The sequence below is a fragment of the Amborella trichopoda genome, chromosome 6 (genome assembly GCF_054954075.1).
Source record: "Amborella trichopoda isolate Santa Cruz 75 chromosome 6, AtrichopodaSantaCruz75HAP2 v2.0, whole genome shotgun sequence".
NCBI classification, from domain to species: Eukaryota; Viridiplantae; Streptophyta; class Magnoliopsida; order Amborellales; family Amborellaceae; genus Amborella; species Amborella trichopoda.
The window spans coordinates 37,539,073-37,550,560 of record NC_142341.1 but is presented as its reverse complement, the minus strand read 5'-3'; the positions used below and the strand labels follow the sequence as shown (position 1 = coordinate 37,550,560).

At 32.9% G+C, this 11,488-nt stretch overlaps 1 non-coding gene across 1 annotated transcript; it reads right to left on the bottom strand.

Annotated features, from left to right (window-relative positions):
• Positions 1–2,039: 2,039 nt before the first annotated feature.
• On the bottom strand, positions 2,040–2,234 carry LOC148781735 (U2 spliceosomal RNA). The gene has a single exon (XR_016058675.1). It is a non-coding gene; the product is annotated as a U2 spliceosomal RNA (small nuclear RNA).
• Between the last annotated feature and the right edge of the window lie 9,254 nt (positions 2,235–11,488).

Sequence of the window (11,488 nt, the reverse complement as noted above, 5' to 3'; positions counted from 1 at the left end):
TTATCATAATCAAGAGACACCTAAGAGATATATATCCATACATACATATATTTCATTATATATTTATAATGATGTATATAAATATAGATATACATACTCTAATGCTCCCCCTCAAACTCAAGATGCTTTTACACCAAGAAACTGGAGTTTGAACAATCAGTTGTATAAGCGAACGAGTTGGATCTTTAAGTCTTCACGTGCATGGCATAACCAATAGAAGCAGTGGAAGCAATAATTTCTTGCTTGAAGAAGAAGCACAGAGGAAGCAGTGGTCTCTTTCTTGAAGAAGAAGCGGTAATCTCTTGCTTAAAGGAGAAACACAGAGGAAACAGTGGTCCTTTGGAATAGCCAACATAACTCAGTGTGGATTCGAGATAGATTCAGCAACTCACAGTCTAGAACACAAGCCAAAACAAAGACAATGGTTGGTTTGCAAAGAGTCTTGCAGAGAGTCGAAGCACGACTCGACAGAGAGTCGAAGCACGACTAGACAAAAAGTCGAAGGACTTGGCATATAGTGCAGATCGACCGTTTTAGAGGCCAGTGGTTGAACATAAAAGAATCCGCAGCAGGTGAAGGTAGATAACCATCTATGAAACCCAATTTGTTTTTGGCATTCAAAGCCATATGCATAGCACCTGACCAGTTATAATAGTTGTTGCCAGTAAGAACTTTGGAGACAAAAATAGTCCCAGGATTATCCGAATGGTGAATGTAATATGGGGAAGATGAATAAGCATCCGCAGAGAGTCAAAAAAGAACATTGGAAAGCCCTGTCTCAGAAGAACCCAATAAGAGAGTGGGCTCTGTCATGGCGGTTGAAGAGAAAGGAGTGAAGATAAATTTGGTTTTTTTTTTTTTTTTGAAAAAGAAGACAATGCAGATCAAGTTGCGATAATTCAGTATCTCAATAAGAATAAACTAAGTACGAAAAGAAATGGTAAAGTTACTGAAGATGCTTCAAAAGCTTCAGTTTATTGGATTGACAGTCAAGACTTGGAACACGATCTGAATACCCATACAGATGATTGGTTATAAGGTATATGATTTTATGAGGTTAATGGGGAGACGTAACCAAAAAGATTTGTTGAAGATGAAAAAGAAAGTAACTTCAAGAGAAAGTAACAAAAAAGATGACTTCAAGAGAAAATATTAGATGATATGGAAAAATCAAGAAGGAACCAAAAGATGGCTCGCTACAAGAGATGGAATGATAAAAAATATATATATATATATGATGTAAGGGATGTAAACAAAAACCAGATCAGAAAATACGGTGAAGGAACTTTTTGCTCAAAGAATACCTTGTTGGAGGAACTTTTGCTCGAAGAATACCTTGTTGGAAAGCAAACAAGTACTTGAGTAATCGGATTTTTTTGTGAGATTGTAGATTTTGAAAAATTATTTCCAGCAGAGTCCAGAAAAATTGATCGAGATTGAATGCCTACAAGCCCCCACGATATAGGCACTGATCTGATACTATGTTAGAAACTGTATATTTATATATTTGGGCCTTAGGCCCCCATGGAAGATTATTTTAGAATACTGCAAAGAACTCTCTGTTTATTGATTGAGTATAAAGAATATACAAGACCCGTATAAATATACGGCCAATAACGATTAAAAATAAATACCAATGGTTATGGAGAACTGCTAACTAATCTAATCTTATCATAATCAAGAAACACCTAAGAGATATATATTCATATATATACATATCTCATTATGTATTCATAATGATGATGTATATCAATATAGATATTCCTCTAGATATAGATATATATCAATATAGATATACCTCTACCTCTCTCTTTCAAGACAAGAGATTCTCTCTCTTTCAAGACAAGAGATTGTGGACCTTGGAATACCTCTTTCAACGAGAGATTATGAACTTTGGAAATACAGGGGGGAGAGGAAGCAACTTCCACGCTTCAACATGACAGGCACCAATGGAGAGAGAAAGAAAGTAGAGAGAGAGAGAGAAGAGGGTAGAGAACGAACAAAATGGAAAATGACAAAGAAATTTGAAGTTGATTTGGTGGGAGTGTGCCAGCTTAGGCAGTAGGGCAACGCATGGGCGACGGTCAAGGGACCCACTAGCAAGCTAGTGTGGTGGCCTCTCCCTCACTGAAAAATTAATTTAATATCATGTGATCCGATGGACCACGTATCAGATACTAAACCGATAACAACAGATACTACCCTAGATCTTAGCCCGAAGGCCGAAAAAGTACGCCTCAACAAGCGGTTGTTGTATGCTTTTATGAGCCCAATGCCGCACTCAACTTCTCCGCCTCATTGACGTGGGATTACAATCATATAGCACACTTTGGAATGACAAACACCTCTCTCTCACATCACAAAGGCCTCTTTATATTTTGTTACAGTAAGAGAATGACCATAGCAACGAATGTCCAAAAAAAAAGAAGAAGAAGATTAATCAATATCCATAAAAGTTTTACCATAGCAGATCATCTTCTCTTCCATACCAAAAGAAAAAAAAAAGAACAATTGATCATCTTCGTATTTGAAGAAAAATGTTCAAATATTATATCATAGGATGTGGTTTGTACAAGGTTGCAGCCTTAAACAATGAAATTAAGGTACACCTCCAAATTTTATCATAAATATAATTTTAATATAAAAAAAAAATTAGGAAGGCTTGAGAATCTATTTTCATCTTTAATTATGAATTTTTAAAATCCAAAATGGTTCAAATCAACTAGTTCTATAAACACTTGAAAATCGACGGTCTAGATAAGGTGTTGTGAGATAAACTAGTTTTAGGTTTTGAAATCTTTATTCTTTTCATATTCACACAGCTCGATGTCGAGATGATCAAATAGAGGGTTTTCTAACATCAAAATAACCTTTTATAACAGATTTTTTAATTGCACTTTAGTCCAAAAATTTAAAGTTGCAACCTTATATAAACTTTTTTCTATCTCATACCTCAAGAGTCACGCACAATTCAATGATGGAATAGATGGGATACGGGCTACTTCGGGGAATTTTTACCACCCATCTGTGTGACAACATTTGCTAGCCTAGGACAATAAATCAATTTATCATGAAACATACTAGGTGAGAAGTCATATTTCATTGAAACCTTAATCATCATCATCAACGAATTTTCCTATTTATTTGGATCCACTATATGAATCCTAGTCTGTCATTCTGCTCTATTAAGAGTCATACCCTTAGTGAGGCTATATCTTTTCTTACTACTTCCAATCATATCCTTTTGAGTCTATCCCTTATTCTTTTTTAGTCTTATGCTTGAACCGACTCGTACCTCCTAACATGTATTGTACTTGGTGAATGAAGTCTCAATAGACATATTTATGTTGTGTATTTTATGCATGTTTTAGCATGCTGTTATTTAAGTAAGTGTGATGCTAAAATTACATAAACATTATAATGTTTTCAAATACAAAAAATTGACCCTCTGAAATTGCATAACGAGATTTAACACACTATATAGTCATCGTGCATGATTAGTATTGGTTATAGCACCTTTGTCTTGAAAACTTTTGCTTTGATTATTTGAGAAAGCTCTTTAGCAAGGATATGGTTAGCGGCCTCCTAAACATAAATCATTCAAAAAATTCATAAAGGTTGTGTACTTGGGATTTTTTTTATTTTTTTTTGGAAAAAGCTATTAACGTGTCGGGGGAAGAGGGATAACTACATTTGCGTACCCCGAAACATTGGACACCCATCTTAAGATGGATGTTAGCTAGTAGTCCCTCTTGAAAAAAATAGAAATCAATGGTCCATAGATTTTCTTCAAAAAATATTGTTTTTGGTTTCTAGTAATTTATTTTCTTTATATATTCTGACCTCCATGTTTGAGATAGATTAGATCCAAAATCCATCTCAAAATTTTTTTTTATAGTCGGACGCATATGTATATGAGTTCTAAGACTCATGGAAACATTGTCCTTTTTTTTTTTTTTGGGAAAGAGTTTATATAAAGTTGACATCTTAAAATGTTGAATTAAAATGCATCTCTAAAATCCGTCAAAAAAGTTTGTTTTGATGTTGGAATGACATTTAATTGATCATTTCGACATCGACATATATTGAAATGGAGGAAAAATAAATTCTCAAGACCTAGAAGTAGTGTATCCTGCAACATATTTTCTAGACTGTCTATTTTAAAACTTTCATGCCTTTATAGATTTGCTTGATATGAACCACTTTTGGAGTTTAAAATTTTATATAAGAAATAAAAATAGATTTTCGCACCACCCTAAAATGGTGACACTAAAATTGTATCTCAAGACAAACGCTAAGGTGCAGTTTACTTTGATTGTTAAAATTATCTCCATATGCAAACCACACCCTTTCTTTTTTGGGTAAATCGTAGAAAAGAAGTCTCCTTCCTATTTTCATTAATAATAAATAAATAACAAAAATTATCTATTTGTATACCATTTACCTTTTGTATAAAGAGGTCACAATCTTTTTTGTCTCTTAGATTTCAAAATGGGTGGTTGTAAAAGTGTTATTGATTACTTTTCCCCAAACAAAAGGAAAGTCTATAGAAGTGTAAGGCTCTAAACCATCAAATTATGGCACACATCATAAGTTTCACCAGAAGAGGTTGTTTTGATGCCCAAATATCCTTAAATTGATCATCTCGAACTCAAGATGCATGGACAAGAGAAAAACATGGATTTCAAGTTTTAAAAATAGTGCATCTTGTAATGCAGTTTTGGACCGTCAATTTTCAAGATTTTCAAGTTTTCATAGTTCTGTCCAATCCGTACTATTCTGAAGCTTTAAATTTTATAATTAAAGATGAAAGTATATTTTAAGGCTATCACAAAGATTTCTAGTATTAAAACTATATTTTTTTACACTATTTGAAGGTGTGCTTTCCTTTAATTGTTTAGAACCTCGACTCTATACAAACCGCGCCAAAAAAAAAAAAATTGTCATTGACACAAAGCTCAATTTATTTATTTTTAACAAGAGTTCAAAAAATATTTTCGACTCCATGAATCACCCCAAGCATCCAATTTAGCATCTAATGCATAAGAATAGTTGTGACCTCTTGTCCAAAAGGTAAATGGTCTCTTTGTCACATCCCAAGTTTTATAACATTAACATTCCTGAGGAGTGACAGTCTATTCTTAAAATATAAATAGAACAAATTCGAAATTTCAGCTATACATTGCATCAAAACTAATTTTTCCATTAAAAAACTTTCAAACTTGTACAAAGTCTACTGACAAGTCATATTAACATGAAGGTATCTATATGTACAACTTTGATAGAGCAAAAGTTTCAAAGGCAAATTTAATCATGACCACAAATTTCTTCCAAGCTACTATTGTTGTACATATGAACAATAAGGCTGTAATTATTATGAAAATAATTCACAATAATTTGATGCGTTTAGCTACTCAGTAAGTGACCATCAAAATCCTTAAAAATCATGGTCGGAAAATGTAAATATTTTATAAAAGAATGCATATTAAGACAATATGCAAAAGAACGTACATGGAGAATAGTTTCAAATTTAGAAACACACAATTATAACATAATCTAGAAGATTTGAATGCATATTAAAACAGTATGAGGAAGTGCATGTATAAATCCTTTAACAAAAATACTCAGTTTAACATAATTCAAAAGATTTCACAAAGTATCCTACTAACGTCCCAACTAGGTCACTTATATACCCCACCAGCATCTTAAATGGGCCCACTTAATCTCTACCGACTTATCATATATATATATATATATATATATATATATATATATATGGAAAAGATGAGATTAGCCCACTAGCTCATATGAGCCCAATAGCCCAGATTGAATCTGAGTCGATCTGACGATCACAGATGTCTGGTGGTGCTTGAGTTTTATTTATTTTTTTACAAATTCAAATCATATGAAATTTTAGGTGTATGTTCTTTTCATCAAGGAGCACCTAATACAAATATAAAAAAAAATTATCCATAAAAAAATGACCAAAATACCCCCCAAAATATTTTGGGGCTATTTTGGTCAATTTTTTTCATATAAAATATTTTTTTGATATTTTTCAAAGATTCACTTCTTTTTTATGAAGACATGCCTAAAATTTCAAGTGATTTGGATTTGTATAAAAAAAATCTAAAATTTAAACACTACTAGACATCCGTGATCGTCAGATCAGCCCAGATTCACTTTGGGTCGTTGGGCTCACATGTTCATATGAGCTAATGGGCTAATCCCATCTTTTCCCATAGATATATATATATATATATATATATATATATATATATATATAACTCTTCCCAGCGCCTATAGGTGAAAATGAATAGTGATTTCACTTACCCTCATTACCATCCAAAGTTCATTGCACGGTCACAATTTTTCGTCTGGTAGTGTTTTAATTTTTGTTTTATTTTCTACAAATCGAAATGAGCTGAAATTTGGAGTGTGTGTATATCATAGTAAGGTGCACCTAATAAAAATATAAAAAGAATAATTTGAGAAAAATATTAACCAAAATACCCCCAAAATATTTTAGGGGTATTTTGGTCAATTATTTTCATGTAAAATATTGTTTTGATATTTTTCATATATTCATCTATTTTTTATGAATACACAATCCAAATTTCATGTCATTTTGATTTGTAGAAAAATAAATAAATAAAAAATACTACCGGACAATCGTGACCGTGTAATAAACGTTGGACGGTGATAAGGGTAGGTGAAATCACTGTTCGTTTTCGTATATAGGCGTTTTGTAGTATCTCCCACATATATATATATAATAATGATCCTATTGGACTCTCTGCAACCCATGTGTATAGGATCCCAAATGATCACTATTAAAGTTGGCACGGATCTCTAGAAAAGTTTTCACATAAAGAATGGGGTGTTGACCCACTGAAACCCAAAAAGAATTCAAGCTGAAGGTTTCAATAATACATACTACCAATATTTCGAATATATTAAAGCATAGCATGAGGTGTTTTCTTTTCAAAATGATATGAATTCTCATACATGGTTTCTACAAATAAAAATACCAGTAATAGGGGAATTTCTAAACTGGTTCTAATTATGGGGCTCTGGAACGGATAGACTACCACCCAATATACAAGATTCTCAAAGAAAATTTATTGACTATAATAATAACAGGCCCAAAATAAATCTCCATATGTACTTCATGGCCTTATACCCGATCCCTTGGATCATGAAATGGTCAAACCATTTATCTAATAATTATACAAATAACTGAGAATACCTCCCGAAATTAGGAAAATATATATATATAAAATGGTGGAATGTTTATGAGAATGACTCTCTAAATCCTGATAACATAAAAATGAAAAAAGTTCCATCTCCACCTCCCAATACATATATAAATATGGTTGATTATCTAAATAAAATTCGTCAGCAATACCTTGAAGCAACCAAAAAAGAACTCAAGAAGAACTTGCTGCAAATATTTGACGAAGATCAAGAAACCATGTCAACGTCAACTTGAAACGAAGAATCTTATGAATAGGAAAATGAGGACATGGATTATGGTCACAATAGGAAAAACGTATAGTAAAGGATGGATCGACTATAGTCTACCCAGCACACGAGTCCTCAGAATAGTTTGTCGACAAAATAGTAACCTCCATGTACTGTTTATACCATTTCACTATTCATACCTTTAGTCACCTCAGCAACAACATCTGCCACCGACATCTTTAGTGACCTCAACATCTGCCACCGACATCTTTAGTCACCTCAGCATCTGCCATCGACATCTTTAAGTCACCTCAGACTTGCTTTTACTTTACGGACCTGAAATAATAATTTGAAGTCTGCCATACTCTTATAAAAGGGTGAAGGGTTCCTCAGTAAAGGATATCGAATGAAAGAAGGGAGGTAGAGTATTCTAGAGTGAGAGTCCAAGTATTTTATCTGAGTGGGCAAATTCATTTTTGACTGCCCATTGCTTAGTGGCACCTAAAATTTCATTTTTTGTATTTTCATCCATGTGGAAGTCCCACCATCCACTTAGCCATCCAGTAAATCCACAGATAATAGCTTTAGCTATTTCTTGATCTTGGTTTTCGCTTATTTTGCAAGCAGTTGCATACATGATCATATGTTTCATAAGATCAAGAATTTAATTTTCTGACATTCCATCAATATTCTAATTTACTATAGATCTTCCAAAATAGGATATAGAACTTATAATTAAATCTTCCTCAAATTGGAGATCTACAGAAGTAGGACTAGGATAATACATTTTAGGTTGAGAAACAAGCCTAAATCTTTTCCCCTAATCTATTTTATTTATTTCAAGACTTTCTATTTTGAAAGCTTGTTCCATTTTATGTATATCATTATTAGAGAAAGGTTCTTCCTGAAGAACCATAGCTCCTTGGTCAGAACTATTTTTAGGAGTTACCCCTTTCTCTTTAATATTTAGCTTGGCTAATCTTTTAATCAGCTCATCAACTAACTCTTTATTATTATCCTTTTTCCTTATACCTTGAAGATTAAACTATTCTTTATTAATGGTTGGAGGGGGTTTGAACAACAAAGCTTGTTTTCTTTTAGGTCCTTCATATTTTTTTTAATCCACAACCTTTTCCTGGGATTTATTAATCATGTTCTCAATTCTAGTTGTTTGTCTACCAATTGTTTGTAGACAGAGATTGGTGTAATTATTTTGTTCAATTATGTGTGGAATAGCATCTTTCTTATGTGTATGGCGTTCATTTTCTTTTGGGACAATTTTATAAGGAGAAGCCTTAGTTTCTGATTTTCCTTCAGATTTTCCTTTTATTTGAATATTTGGTTCTGGGGGATGAATGGATTCTAGTTCTTCCCCTTGTGTAGAATGGAAAGTCTGATATGGGCTTTCAACCGTGGTAAGACTAAATTCTGGCAATTTGATATTTTTCTCTGTTAAGGTACATTTTAACCATTCAAAGAATTTTACATTTCTTTTATGTTTTAATATAAATTTATTAAATTTTTTATGCAAGGCATCAAGTAATTCTTGGGGAAATTCTATTAGATACCAATCTCGAATTCTCTTATTCTCATCAGACAGGAAATCTTGTTGTATCCATTCTGTATTTATTTTAAACTTTTCTTCAGCTTGGAGAGTAAGAATATTAAATCTAAGTCTGAAAGTGTTGGTTCTCTATCTGGAGAACTAGGTTCATAAATTCTATAAACTGGTTGCTGGACTTGACTATTTGTTCTAGTTAGCCCTTCAACTATAGGTCTCCTATAATTCCGCTCGTGTTCAGACTGAGGAGCAGAGGAAGTAGAACATCTAGGAGGAATTCTGGAAGGACAATGAAAAATATTTATTCTAGTTCATCAGAACGAATTAAATTGTATTTCAACGTCCCTATCAGAATATTCTATTATTTGTTTTGGTTCTCTGTTTATAGGAGTTCAAGACTGTTGATTTTCACAGTGCAGAGACTATTTTTCAAAGAGTCTGATTTGGGACCTAGATAAAGACCTAGGTATGACAGTATTAGATTTCTCTATATTAGTTTGAAAAAATATCTATCCCATAGTATCCATTTGCAGTGCATTGGGGCATAAAGTATTCATCACTTTATAGCATATTCTATAGACTAAGGCAATATTCTGAGATCTTGAATCCATGTCAAATCCTTGGGTTTTTAAGCTTAGAGTAAGGGCTTTTAAAAGATTGGGATCAATTAAGGCTACTGAAAAATTTGTAAAACAATTAAAGTATATTGGACCATTGCAGAGACTTGATTCTACTATTTCTAATAGAGAATCAGAAAAATTATTATGTCGTTCATCTCTTAAACAAAGTATAATAAAATTATTTAAACCTATTCTAGCAAGTCGTTTTATAGCGACTTTAACAAGTCTTACATAAAAATATTTATAATCTTTATTCTTATGATCGTATATCATGCGGTTAGAAAGGAGTTGGAAACTATTATGCTCATCTGTGATAGAGATGCTTTGTTCTACAGTCTTAATAGAAAAACTAGTTTTGAATTCAAATGTCCCTTTCCTATAAACATCAGAAGCTGGGACTTTGGGGATATTCCAGTTTTGGATCTGTTTTTCTATATTATTTATAATTACTTCTTCTCTATTTCTTACACGTAGTGTACTAAAAGAAGAGGTTGTCCTACTGGATAGTGTTCTAAGAAAATTTTCCATTTCGAAGAATATTTTGATCACTGAGTCAGTCGAAAACAGTCCCTGTACCTTTCACGGCACTTCTTGGCCTACTGGTAGTTCGGGTCACGACGACTTTTAGTGTCAATCTATTATCTTTGTGGGAAATTTTCTTAGTCTTACTAAGCTCTAGGACAGTTCTATTCTACAGTTCACCACTGTAAACGAAACTTGGCTCTGATACCAATTGTATAAAAGACACATATATATATCAAATACATAGACACAGATATAATATTGTATACAGCTATAGATCGAAATCAAATGCGTACAGTCATGCTAAGACAATAAACTTTAAACTGTTACAAAAGAAATACTTACATACAACACTTGCAAAAACTAGAAAAAACCTTCCACTCAATTGTATAAAAGACACAGCTATAGATCAAACACATAAACACATAGACACAGATATAATATTGTATACAGATATAGATCAAAATTAAATGCGCACAGTCATAGTATGACAATAAAATTTAAACTGCTAGAAAAGAAATACTTACATACAACACTTGCAAACTAGAAAAAAGCTTCCACTCTTCTAGACAATAGCTGGGTAGATGATCCCAGTGACAATCACACATATATGGTTCGCACAGCACTCTAAAACACTCAAATAAAATACTTAGAACTGACACTCAGATAAAATACTTGAACTCTCGCTCTAGAATACTCCGCCTCCCTTTCTTCCTTCGATATCCTTTACTGAGGAACCCTTCTCCCTTTTATAAGCGTATGGCGGACTTTAAATTATTATTTCAGGTCCGTAAAGTAAAAGGAAGTTTGAGGTGACTTAAAGATATCGGTGGCAGATGCTGAGGTGACTAAAGATGTCGGTGGCAGATGCTGTCGCTGAGGTGACTAAAGGTATGAATAGTGAAAAGGTATAAAAAGTAAAAAGAGGTTGCTATTTTATCAGCAAACTATTCTGAGGACTCGTGCGCTTGGTAGACTGCAGTCGATCAGCCCTTTGCTATGCGTTTTTTCTATTGTGAGATTCCATAATCCATATCCTCATTTTCCTATTTATAAGATTCTTCGTTTTAAGTTGACGTTGACATGGCTTATTCATCTTCGTCAAGTATTTGCAACAACTTCTTCTTGAGTTCTTCTTTGGTTGCTTCAGGTTGCTGACGAATTTTATTTAGATAATTAGCCATATTTGTATCTGTATTGGGAGGTGGAGATGAAACTTTCTTAATTTTTTTTTTATCAGGGTTTAGAGAGTCATTCTCATAAATATCCCACCATTATATATATATATATATATTTGTTTTCTTAATTCGTGGAGGTATTC